This window comes from Jaculus jaculus, chromosome 9 (assembly GCF_020740685.1).
Source record: "Jaculus jaculus isolate mJacJac1 chromosome 9, mJacJac1.mat.Y.cur, whole genome shotgun sequence".
NCBI lineage: Eukaryota > Metazoa > Chordata > Mammalia > Rodentia > Dipodidae > Jaculus > Jaculus jaculus.
The window spans coordinates 124246385-124258764 of NC_059110.1; the positions used below are offsets into that span (position 1 = coordinate 124246385).

Genomic DNA, 12380 nt, shown 5'->3' on the forward strand with positions numbered 1-12380 from the left:
TGATTCAGCCATGGAAGTAAGTGAAATCAATATGTTAGTATATATGAACTTAGCTCCCAGTTGGCCCTGGAACAAGGGCTCAGAGAGGAAAGCACTGTAGTGAAATCACATTCGAGGGATGAGACAAAGGCCATTCTACCCTGGGAGGTCACGAGAAAGTGGAGGTGAAAATTAGCCTGGAAACTCAGATATGTGTGTGTGTGTGTGTGTGTGTTTTAAAATATTTTATTTTTTATTTATTTGAAAGAGAGACAAAGAGGCAGATAGAGAGAATGGGTGCACCAGGGCTTCTTGCCACTGCAAAAAACAAACAACCAACAACAACACAACAACAAAAACCCTCCAGGTGCATGCGCCCCCTTGTGCATCTGGCTTATGTGGATCCTGGGGAATTGAACCTGAGTCCTTTGGCTTTGCAAGCAAGCTTTTGCAAGTGATTTAGCTGCATCTCTTCAGCTCATATACATTTAGTTCTTTTTTTTTTTTTTTGAGGTAGGTCTCTCAATCTAGCCCAGGCTGACCCAGAGTTCACTATATAGTCTCAGGGTGGCCTCAAACTCATGGTGATCCTCTTACCTCCTGAGTGCTGGGATTAGAGGCATGCACCACCGTGCTCAGCAGGTGAAATATTTCAATATTGGTATTTATTTATTTGAGAAAGAGAGAGAAAGAGAGAGAGAGAGAGAGAGGATGGGTGCACCAGGGTTGCCACAACAAACTCCAGATGCATGCACCACCCTGTGCATCTGGCTTATGTGGGTACTGGGGAATCAAATCTGGGTCATTAGGCTTTGCAAGCAAGTGCCTTAACCGTGGCCATCTCTCCAGCCCAGGTGAAATATTTCAAAGAACACCATACACAATAGAAAATGAATATGCATGCGCCTGAGGCCCTCAGAGGAGAGGAGTGAGTAGATGGAAGAGGGATAAATGACTTGAATGTACTGAAGGTTTTCTGAGGGCTTAGGAGCTGCGAACTTTATCTGGCCGCACAAAGATATAAAAGTAGAAAGACTGCTCTTTGTGTCAGGCCCGCGGGTACAGAGCGGGGCTCTGGGCTGGCACGGCAGGGAATCTGTTGACTTTGGTGGACCACTGACCTTGGGTCCTCAGCCCCACCTCCCCCAGGGTGGGCCATTGGACTTTCATTGCCTCCTGGGTTGAAGAGCATTATTTGTCCGTCATGAACAGTGGCTTTATTAATTTGCATCTCTCATCTAACTTCCTCAGGCTTCAAGAATGCTTCCTGGGCTGGAGAGATGGCTCAGCGGTTAAGCTGCCTGCCTGCATAGGAGACAGTCTGTCTTGAGATCTTTGTTGACCCAGTGGGAACTGGCCCCCAAGTGCCCTCAGGGTTCACCACTTTGGACTTGGCTGAACCCTGGCTTGGGATGGGGGCAGGGTGCTGCTCTCAGTGTCTTTTTATTTTTATTTGTTTGGTTTTTCAAGGTAGGGTCTCACTCTAGCCCAGGCTGGCGTGGACTTCACTATGGAGTCTCAGGGTGGCCTCGAACTCACTGTGATCCTCCTACCTCTACCTCCTGAGTGCTGGGATTAAAGGCGTGAACCACCCTGCTTGGCATCTTTTTACTTTTTAATTAAAATTCTCATTTCTGTAACTGGTCATGTGGACTTAGCTGGTAGTTATAACTATTATGTTTAATTTATTTGACAGAGGCAAAGAGGGGTAGAGAAAGAGAGAGAGAGAGAGAAAGAGAAAGAAGAAGAAGGAGGAGGAGGAGGAGAAGGAGAAGGAGAAGGAGAAGGAGAAGAAGAAGAAGAAGAAGAAGAAGAGGAAGAAGAAGAAGAAGGAGCACACCAGGGCCACTGCAAACAAATTCCAGATGAATGTGCCACCTTGTCCATCTGGCTTATGTGGGTCCTGGGGAATTGAACCTGGATCTTTAGGCTTCACAGGTAAGCACCTTAATCACTGAGCAATCTTTCCAACCCTCAGTTGGTGTTTTGTTTTTATATAATATATTTTTTGGTTTATTTTTATTTATTTATTTGAGAGTGACAGACAGACGCAGAGAAAGGGAGAGAGAGAGAGAGAGAGAGAGAGAGAGAGAGAGAGAGAGAGAGAGACAGGGAGAGAGAAAGAGAGAATGGGCACATCAGGGCTTCCAGCCACTGCAAACGAACTCCAGATGCATGTGGCATCTGGCTTATGTGGGTATTGGGGAATCGAGCCTTGAACCAGAGTCCTTAGGCTTCACAGGCAAGCACTTAACCGCTAAGCCATCGCTCCAGCCCCTCAGCTGGTCTTTTTAATAGTATCTGGAATATATTAGCAGTGATACCAAGAGGGGGTTTTCTGCTTTTTTATTTATTTGAGGTAGGGGCTCACTCTACCCAAGGTTGACTTGGAATTCATTCTCTAGTTCCAGGCTGGCCTCAAACTCTCAGTGTTCTTCCTACCTCTGCCACTGGAGTGCTGGGTTTAAAAAGGCATGTGCCACCACACCCGGCATATATATATTTCCCCCTGAATCCAGGATCTCCTGTAGCTTCCCCATAGAGCTACCTCAAAAGAAAAAAGTTAATAAATTCTGGTTCTGACCAAAATCTGTGCAAACTAGTTCTCTTTCCTCTTCTTCTTCCCTCCTTACTCCTCATCCTCTTCTTTTTGAGAAAAGGTCTCATGCAGCTCAGGCCAGCCTTGGACCCCATACTTACACAAAGCCAGATGCACAAGGTGACCCATGCATCTATGATTCTTTTTTTTTTTTTTTTTTGGTTTTTCGAGGTAGGGTCTCATTCTAGCCCAGGCTGACCTGGAATTCACTATGGAGTCTCAGGGTGGCCTCGAACTCATTGCGATCCTCCTACCTCTGCCTCCCAAGTGCTGGATTAAAGGTGTGCGCCATCATGCCCGGCTCTATGATTCTTTTGTAGTGACTGGAGGCCCTGGTGTGCGCAGTTTTTCTTTGCCTCCCTCTGTTTCTCCCTCTATCTCAAACAAACAAACAAACAAATGAACAGATTATTTTTTAAAAAGAGAGTGTCCAAGAAAGGCCTCAGAGAAAAGGGGTGTGTGCATGGTTTGGAGTGGGATGATCTACCACCCAGGGTCAGCTGCCCATTACTGTATGGGGGCAATGCATTTGGTTTTAGACTTCTTGGCAGGCAAGGCCAGAGAACCAAACATGGTCTGTTATGTCTCTGTGCAGCAGAGAACATCTGAGTCCCTTTGATCTGTGGCTATTTTCTTCAGACATGGTGACATTCAGAAGCATTCCAAGTAGCAAGAGGGCGGTGGCCTTTTTCAGCACAGGCAGAACTGTTCTTACAACCCTTGTGGGACTGATTCTTGCTAAAAGCAGGGCCCTCGCCATAAATCATACCCCAGTGGAGGCCTCTCGATGGAGCTCAGTGTGCTGAGTGTGTGCGCGTTGTTTCCCGTCAAGCGGGAGCAACATTTAGAAACCTCAGTGAATGGGTGGTTTCCATGGCTCCCGAAGGGGCTCTGAGTGAGTGTATGTGTTTAATTTACTTATATTTGCATGTTCGCACACATGCCACAGCTCTGCTCCCCACTGTAGGGCAGCGCTGATCCCGCAGCTGCATGAACCACTCTGCATTGGACTTTACGTGGATGCCGGGGATTTGAATCTCAGGCTTTGTAAGCAAGTGCCTTTACCCGATGGGCCATCTCCCAAGCCCCCCCTCTTTTTTTTTTGTTTTTTTAAGGTAGGGTTTCACTCTAGCCCAGGCTGACCTGGAATTCACTCTGTAGTCTCAGGGTGGCCTTGAACTCATGGTGATCCTCCTACCTCTGCATCCCAAGTGCTAGGATTAAAGGTGTGCACCACCACACGTGGCCCAAGCCCAATTAAAAAAATTATTTTATTTATTTATTTGAGAGAAAGAGAAAGAGGCAGATAGAGAGAAAAAATGGCCATGATAGGGCCTCTAGCCACTGCAAATGAACTGCGCCACCTTGTGCATCTAGATTTATGTGGGTACTGGGGGGAATCAAACCCAGATTCTTAAGCTTTGCAGGGAAGTGTCTTAACCACTGACCCATTTCTCCAGCCCGCCCCCCAAATATTTTTGTGTGTGTGTGTGTGACAGTCTCACTTAGAGGCCCAGATAGGACTCTAACTCACTATCTAGCCTAAGATGACCTTGAACTCCTGGTCCACCTGCCTCCACCTCCTGAGAGCCAGAATTACAGGTGTGCATCACTTCGCCTGGTTTGATGTGGTGTTGGGGTCACATCTAGGCTTTGGGCGTGCTACGCAAGCACTCTACCCACTGAGCTACACCACCACCAGCCCTGGTAAGTGATCTTCTTAACCAGGCAGGAAATTCAGGTGCCTTCTTGGTCAATCCATTTAGCAGGGGTGACGGCACACTCCTATAATCCCAGCATGTGGGAGGTGGAGGCAGAAGGGTCAGGAGTTCAAGGTTAGTTTGGACTACATCGTGGTTTCAAGGGCAGCCTGGGCTGCAGGAGACTGTTTCAAACAAATAAAAACTGAACAAAACCCAAATGTACCAGGGGCAGAAGACACTAGAAACAAAGTCAAAAAAATAACATGGGGGTGGGGGTGGGGATAGAGAGGCATGCCAGACAAAGGATTTATGTCCCTCATGGCATAAAGAGCTCTCAGAAGAAAACCTCAATAGGAAAATGAGCAAAGGATGTGAATAGGTCTATTTTCTGTGAAGTTAGTTTTCTGTGTCAGCTTGGTTGGGCTACAGTTCCAGTTATTTAATCAGACCCTCTTCCAGAGTTTCCTGGCAAGGATTTTGTCAATATGGTTAACAACTATACTAACCTGGGTGGGTCTCACCTGATTAACTGAAGGACTTTAAAAGCAAAAGCTGCTTCCCTGGGGAATGTGTGTGTGGGGAAATGTGTGCCTCAGATTTCAGCATCTTCCAGGCAGGCTTGGTGGTACCCATCTCTAACCCCAGCATTGAGGATATTGGCGGTACCCACCTCTAACCCAGCATTGAGGAGATTGGCAGTACCCATCTCTAGCCCCAGCATTGAGGAGATTGGCGGTACCCACCTCTAGCCCAGCATTGAGGAGATTGGCGGTACCCACCTCTAACCCAGCATTGAGGAGATTGGCGGTACCCACCTCTACCCCAGTATTGAGGAGATTGGCAGTACCCATCTCTAGCCCCAGCATTGAGGAGATTGGCGGTACCCACCTCTAGCCCAGCATTGAGGAGATTGGCGGTACCCACCTCTACCCCAGTATTGAGGAGATTGGCGGTACCCACCTCTAGCCCAGCATTGAGGAGATTGGCGGTACCCACCTCTAGCCCAGCATTGAGGAGATTGGCGGTACCCACCTCTAGCCCAGCATTGAGGAGATTGGCGGTACCCACCTCTAGCCCAGCATTGAGGAGATTGGTGGTACCCACCTCTAGCCCAGCATTGAGGAGATTGGTGGTACCCACCTCTAGCCCAGCATTGAGGAGATTGGCGGTACCCACCTCTAACCCAGCATTGAGGAGATTGAGGCAGAAGGAGGATGATGTCTGAAGGCTGAGGCATGAGGATTACAAATTGGAGACCAGCCTGGGTGTTGCAGTCCGGTTCGCATTGCTGGTAGAAATCACCCAACCAAGAGTAGCTTCTGGGAGAAAGAGGTTTATTTTGGCTTACAGGCTCGAGGGGAAGCTCCACAATGGCAGGGGAAAACGATGGCATGAGCAGAGGGTGGACATCACCCCCTGGCAAACATAAGGTGGAACACAGCAACAGGAAGGTGTGCCAAACACTGGCATGGGGAAACTGGCTATAAAGCCCATAAGCCCGCCCCCAAAAATACATTCCCTCCAGGAGGCATTAATTCCCAAATCTCCATCAGCTGGGGAGCTAGCATTCAGAACACCTAAGTTTATGGGGGACACCTGAATCAAACCACCACACTGGGGCTGCAGAATGAGACTCTGTGCAGACAGAATCAAAGACCGCAGCATCAGCTCCCACCTGGCAATCTCCAGGCTTCTGAAGCTTTCACTCTGGATTTTGGACCTGCCACACTCCACAATCACGTCATCCAGTTCCTGGAACAAATCTGTACGTGGTTACACTTGATTGTCAACTTGACTAGATCCAAAGACGCTGAGGAGTAAGTGCAGCACACCTCCGGGTGTGTCTGCCCGGGTGTCTCCAGACGGGATGGACCCAAGGTGGAGGGTGTTCTGGATGTGGGTGGCACCATGCCATGGGCAGGAGCCCTGATGGAAGGGAAGGGAGAGAGTAGGTAGCAAGGCGGGTTCTGACATTCCTTCTCTCTGCTTCCTGGTTAGCCATACAATGAACAGCACTCCTCCGACACCCGTTTCCACTGCCATAATGCTCTGCTCAAGTGACCGTGGGCTGAACCCTCTGAAACCACGAGCACAAGCAGGTCTTTCCCTTAAGTTAAAAAAAAATAGTTTATTTAGTTGCAAAGAAAGAGAGAGAGAGTGAGAAATAGAGATATGTGTGGGTGCCCTGCTCAGGGGGGTATGCTGGAGTCTGCAGGAGGCCAATGTGGGTTATTTGTAAGGCTCTGGGGTACAGGTGGGGAATAGAGAGAAGAAAAATTATCTATCTATCTATCTATCTATCTATCTATCTATCTATCTATCTACCTACCTACCTATCTATCATCTAATCTATCTAATTATCTACCTATTGCCATACTGGGGATTAAACCTATGGCCTTATGTATGCTAGGCAAGTACTCTACCACTGATCTATGTCTTCAGTCCCCACCTTATTTTTTCCTTTTTATTTTCAAACAGGCTGGACTCACTTAGAGCCCGGCAGGCCTTGAACATGCAATCCTGTCTCAGCTTCCCAAGCAGCTATAATAACAGGTTTGTACCACATATAGCCGTACTTACATGCTTGGTAAGATTTTTATTTTTCATTTTATCTACTTCTTCTTTGTTTCTTTTTTTTTTTTTTTTTTTGTGGCATGGTGTACCTCTAACCCAGACTGGCCCTGAACTCACTCTGTAGCTCCAGGCTGGCTTCAAATTTTCACAGCAATCCTCCCCCCTCAGCTGCTTGAGTGCTGGGCCTAAATGCCCAGCTCTGTTCTTTTTCTCTTTCTTTTTTTTTTCCTTCCTTCCTCCCTTCTTTCCTCTTCCTCTTCTTTCTTTCTCTCTTTTTATTCTTAAAGTGACTTTATGGGCTAGAGAAGTGGCTCAGCAGTTAAGAGTACTTCCTGGGCAAGCACAAGAGCCGGTGGAGGCCTGAGAGACCACTCAAGTTTGATCCCCAGGACCCGCATAAGCAGCTGGGTATGGCTGTATGTGGTTACTCCTGCAGTCCTGCAGGAGAGCAGAGACCCGAGACTCTCTGGGGCTCATGACAAGCTCTAGGATCAATAAGAGCCTTGGCTCAAGTAAGAACAGACAGAAGATCCATGAAGAGGAACCCTCTGCCCCCTGCAGATGAGTGCACGGGGCACTGTATGATCACATACCCAGGCATACACCACACATACGTACCACACAAACCACTCAGGTGGAGGAAGGAAGAAGCTCAATCAGCCTCAGCTCTGTAGTGAGTTCAAGATCAGCCTGAGATACACCAGACCCCATCAGAGAAAGCCGGGTGTGGTGGTGCACACCTTTAATCCCAGCACTTGGGAGGCAGGGGTAGGAGGATTGCTGTGAGTTCGAGACCACCCTGAGACTACATAGTGAATTGCAGGACTACAGGGAGACCCTACCTCGAAAAACCAAAACAAACAAACAACTTTCCCCAACAACAACAAAGAAAGAAAATGAATACATAAGAGCCTCATAGTATTCACAAAGGTGGCACCCACATAGCCTATTTTGGCAAAGCTCCTCACACTATCACATGGGGGATTAAATTTCAACCTATGAACTTTTTATTATTATTTTCTCATAGTGATCCTCCTACTCTACCTCCCAAGGGCTGGGATTAAAGACATGTGCCACCATGCCTGGCTTAACCTATGAACTTGTAAAAAATTTATTTATTTGAGAGAAAGAGTAAGAGAGAGAATGGATACGCCAGAGCCTTCAGCTGTTGCAAACAAACTCCAGACTCATGTGCCACCTCGTGCATGTGGCTTACGTGGGTCCTAGGGAATTGAACTTGGGTACTTTGGTTTTGCAGGCAAGCACCTTAAACACTAAGTCATCTCTCCAGCCCTGAACCTATGAACTTTTGACAGGGGGACATAAACGTTTAGGCCATAGCACCCACACTTGGCGATCCATGTGTTTCTAAGGTACAAACTTAGCGTCTGCTTGAGTTCTTAGACAGGAGGTTGACTGAGACCCAGTTTCCTGCTCCACAGAACGAGGCTTTGCAGTTTGGAACATGTTCAGGGTTGGTGTCAGTTACTGACCTTGTTAAGTCAGTTTCCAGTCCACGCTAAAGCATTCTTTCACGACAGAGAGCTTGTTTTAAAAATAACCTTGTGGGCTGTAGAGGTGGCTTAGCGGTTAAGGCACTTGCCTGTGAAGCCTAAGGACCCAGGTTCGACTCTCCAGGTCCCACGTAAGCCAGATGCACATGGTGGCGCACGTGTCTGGCGTTCATTTGAGGTGGCTGGAGGCGCTGATGCGTCCATTCTTACTCTCACTATCTCTCTCTCCCCCTCTCTCTGTCTCAAATAAAATAAAATAAATAAATAAATAAGTAAAATGTTTAAAACTATATCTTAAAAAATATTAAAAAAAAAAAACACCTTGGTGTGAGCATTCTGGCAGCTCTGTTGCATTAACTCTTGGATTTCAGGTTCCTCCCTCACTGTTGGCACCAAGTAAGATCAAAGATCTTTCTCTTTGTTTCTCTCCCTTTCTTCCCTCATTCCTTCCTTCTTTCCTTGCTTCCTTCCTTCCTTCCTTTCTCTCTCTCTCTTTTCCTTCCTCCCTCCTTCCTTCCCTCCCCCTTCCTTCCTTCCTTCCTTCCTTCCTTCCTTCCTTCCTTCCTTCCTTCCTTCCTTCCTTCCTTCCTTCCTTCCTTCCTTCCTTTCTTTCTTTCTTTCTCTCTCCCTCTCCTGCCTCTCCTCCCTTCTCCCACTCAGCAAGATGCGACACAAGATTGCATCTGGGATCTGGGCCAGGCCTGGATTTGAATTCTCAGTATGGGGTGAGGAGATGGCTCAGTAGTTAAAAGTGTTGGCAAAACCTGCAGGTTCAGGTTCGATTCCCCAGCACCTACATAGAGACAGATGTGCACAATGGTGCATGCATCTGGAGTTTGTTTGCAGTGGCAAGAGAGCCCGGGGCACCCATATCATCTCTCTCACAAAGAACTAAATAAAAATATATTTTAAAAATATTCTATTTATTTATTGGGGACACATAGAGAATGGGCATGCCAGGGCCTCCAGCACTGCAAACAAACTCCACCTTGTGCATTTGGCTTGCATGGGCACTGGGGAATTGAACCTGGCTCCTTAGGCTTCACAGGCAAGCACTTTAACCAGTAGGCAATCTCTCCAGCCCTTAAAATATTTTAAAAAATATTTTACAGTGAAGGGCTGTGGAGGATCCTCCATGCTCTGCTGAGTGACTTGCAAGGCTGGGGCAGAATGGCTAAACAGTAAAACAAGTGCTCATGTGTTCATCCCGCCCGGGTTCTCTGAGCACTGTCTACGAACCAGATACAGATCTAGCAGCTGGCGACATCCCTCATGCACTTCTGTCCCAGAGTGGGAGAGACCAAACCGAACCAGGCTTTTTGCTACCAGAGCTCCCACTTGTGAAGAATTTGGGTGCCAGAGAGATCATCTGTAAGTTTGCAAATCCAAGCGACCATGAGGAGCTTCAGGTTGAGCCCCTGGCTGCATTTCCCCCAAACAAGGTGTCCATGGACCCTCCACGCTCTAAAACCAGACACGGGTGTTTTCTTCTGGGTGGTATTTAGTTAGTTTGTTCGTGGATTGGTTGATTGATTGAGGTGTTCTGAATGTGAAATATTCCCCACAGTCGCATGTGTCTGTGGATAACCTCCTCCTTAGTCCCCAGCTGGTGGGGCCTTTGGGAGGGGAAGCCTTGCCAGTGTTGGGAGCTCACTCTCACTGCTTTGTCCCAGTTGCTGTGACACCCAGCTGTCTGCCCGGTCAGGCTTTCCCCACCACAGTGAAACCTCCCTTCAGAACTGTAAGCCTGAGCACCGGCAGTCTCCCTGAGGAGGGCCCTCGGTGGCATGGGAATGGTACCCACATGTGATGTGTCCAACCAAAGTTGCTACTTAGTAAAAACAAACTGTAAGCTGAAATAAACCCTTTCCTTCTATAAACTTGTTTTGGTCAAAATGTTTTGTCCCATCAATGAGAAAGTAACTTCAATACTTATTTGTTTATTGATTTATTGTGTAGTATGTGTGGTATGGTGTGTGTGGTGTATGCATGTATAGTGTATCCACGCGTATGTGCAAATGTACACACACCGTGCCTGCCCACAGAGGCCAGAGGAGAACATCGGGGTGCTCTCCCCTACTGAGCATCTGTGTATTACCCTGAGACAGAGTGTCACCCTGTACCCCAAGCTGAAGGTTTTTTTTTTTGTTGTTGTTGTTGTTTTTCAAGGTAGGTGACACTAGTCCAGGCTGACCCGGAATTCACTCTGTAGTCTCAGGATGGCCTCGAACTCATGGCGATGCTCCTAGAGTGCTGGGATTAAAGGTGTGCGCCACCACGCCCGGCCAAGCTGCAATTTTTGGTCAGACTGGCTGAGTAGTGATTCCCCTAACTCTACGTCCTCCGCCCCGGCAGAACAAGGATTATGGGCAAGTGTGGTAGGTTTATGTGGGTGCTGGGGAACTGAATTGGGCTCTCTTAGGACCTGATGTTTATGCGGCAAGCTCTGTTACAGACAGAACCATCTTTCCAGCCTCCTTAAATTTTTTTTTTTTTTTTTTTGAGATAGGGTCCCACTCTAGCCCAGGCTGACTTGGAATTCACTCTGTAGTCTCAGGATGGCCTTGAACTCATGGCGATCCTCCTACCTCTGCCTCCTGAGTGCTGGCATTAAAGGTGTGCACCACCATGCCTGGCCAAGCTGCAATTTTTGGTCAGACTGGCTGAGTAGTGATTCCCCTAACTCTACGTCCTCCACTCCGGCAGAGCAAGGATTATGGGCAAGTGTGGTTGGTTTATGTGGGTGCTGGGGAACTGAATTGGGCTCTCTTAGGCCCTGATGTTTATGTAGCAAGCTCTGTTACAGACAGAGCCGTCTTTCCAGCCTCCTTAAAATTTGTTTTTTTTTTTTTTTGAGATAGGGTCTTACTCTAGCCCAGGCTGACCTGGAATTCAGTATGTAGTCTCAGGCTGGCCTCAAATTCACAACGATCTTCCTACCTCTGCTTCCTAAGTGCTGGGATTAAAGGCATGCTTCACCATGCCCAGCTTTTTGCATGTTTGTATGCTTATGGATGCATATGTGTGTGCATGTGTGGTGTGTGTGAAGGTGAGAGGTTGACATTGAGTGTCACCTCAATTGCTCTCCACCTTTTTGTTTGTTTGTTTGTTTGTTTGTTTTTGTTTGTCAAGACAAGGGTCTCGCTCTAGCCCAGGCTGACCTGGAATTCACTCTGTAGTCTCAGGGTGGCCTTGAACTCATGGTGATCCTCCTACCTCTGCTTCCCAAGTGCTGGGATTAAAGGTGTACGCCACAACACCTGGCCAATTTATTTTTTGCGACAGGGTCTCAGTGAGCTCACTGGTTCAGTTAGACCCTGCAGCCTGCAAACCCCAGGGATCCTCCTGTCTCACCTCCCTGGCTCTGGGAGTACAGGCAGGCACTTCCTGTAACTCCTCTACCCAGAGCCTTAGTTCTGCGTTTTCTTTAGTTCTACCTGGTTTAGACTTTACAACACACTCTTCAGACTGCTAGACTATGAGAAACAATGGAGCTTTCAAATCAGGGGCCCCTTGACCCTTGCCCAAGAAAGGAAACCTTGCTCCAGGACCCTCAGTGCATTTGCTTCCTTGTTTTTTTTTTTTTTAACTTTCAAACATTAAAAAATATCTTATTTATTTATTTATTTTTGAGGTAGGGTCCCACTCTAGCCCAGGCTGACCTGGAATTCACTATGTAGTCTCAGGATGGCCTGGAACTCATGAGATCTTCCTGCCTCTGCCCCCTGAGTGCTGGGATTAAAGGTGTGCGCCACCACGCCCGGCTTTCTTTCTTTATTATTAGAAAGAGAGAGAAGAAGGAGACAGATAGAGAGCAAGAATAGGTGTGCCAGGGTCTCTAGCCACTGCAGACCAGCTCCCGATGCACACGTCACCTTGTGCATCTGGTTTACAATGGATACCGGGGAACCAAACCTGGGCCCTTAGGCTTTGCAAGCAAGTGTCTTAACCACTAAGCCATCTCTCTAGCTCTGCTTCCTTGTTTTCAGGAACTTCCTCAGCCTGCTTGAT

At 47.6% G+C, this 12380-nt stretch overlaps 1 protein-coding gene across 1 annotated transcript in view; it reads right to left on the bottom strand.

The window, feature by feature from the left end:
• The window catches only part of Rab37 (RAB37, member RAS oncogene family), a 79656-nt gene that overhangs the window by 20872 nt on the left and 46404 nt on the right, over window positions 1-12380 (bottom strand). The gene's annotated exons all lie outside the window — the stretch shown is intronic.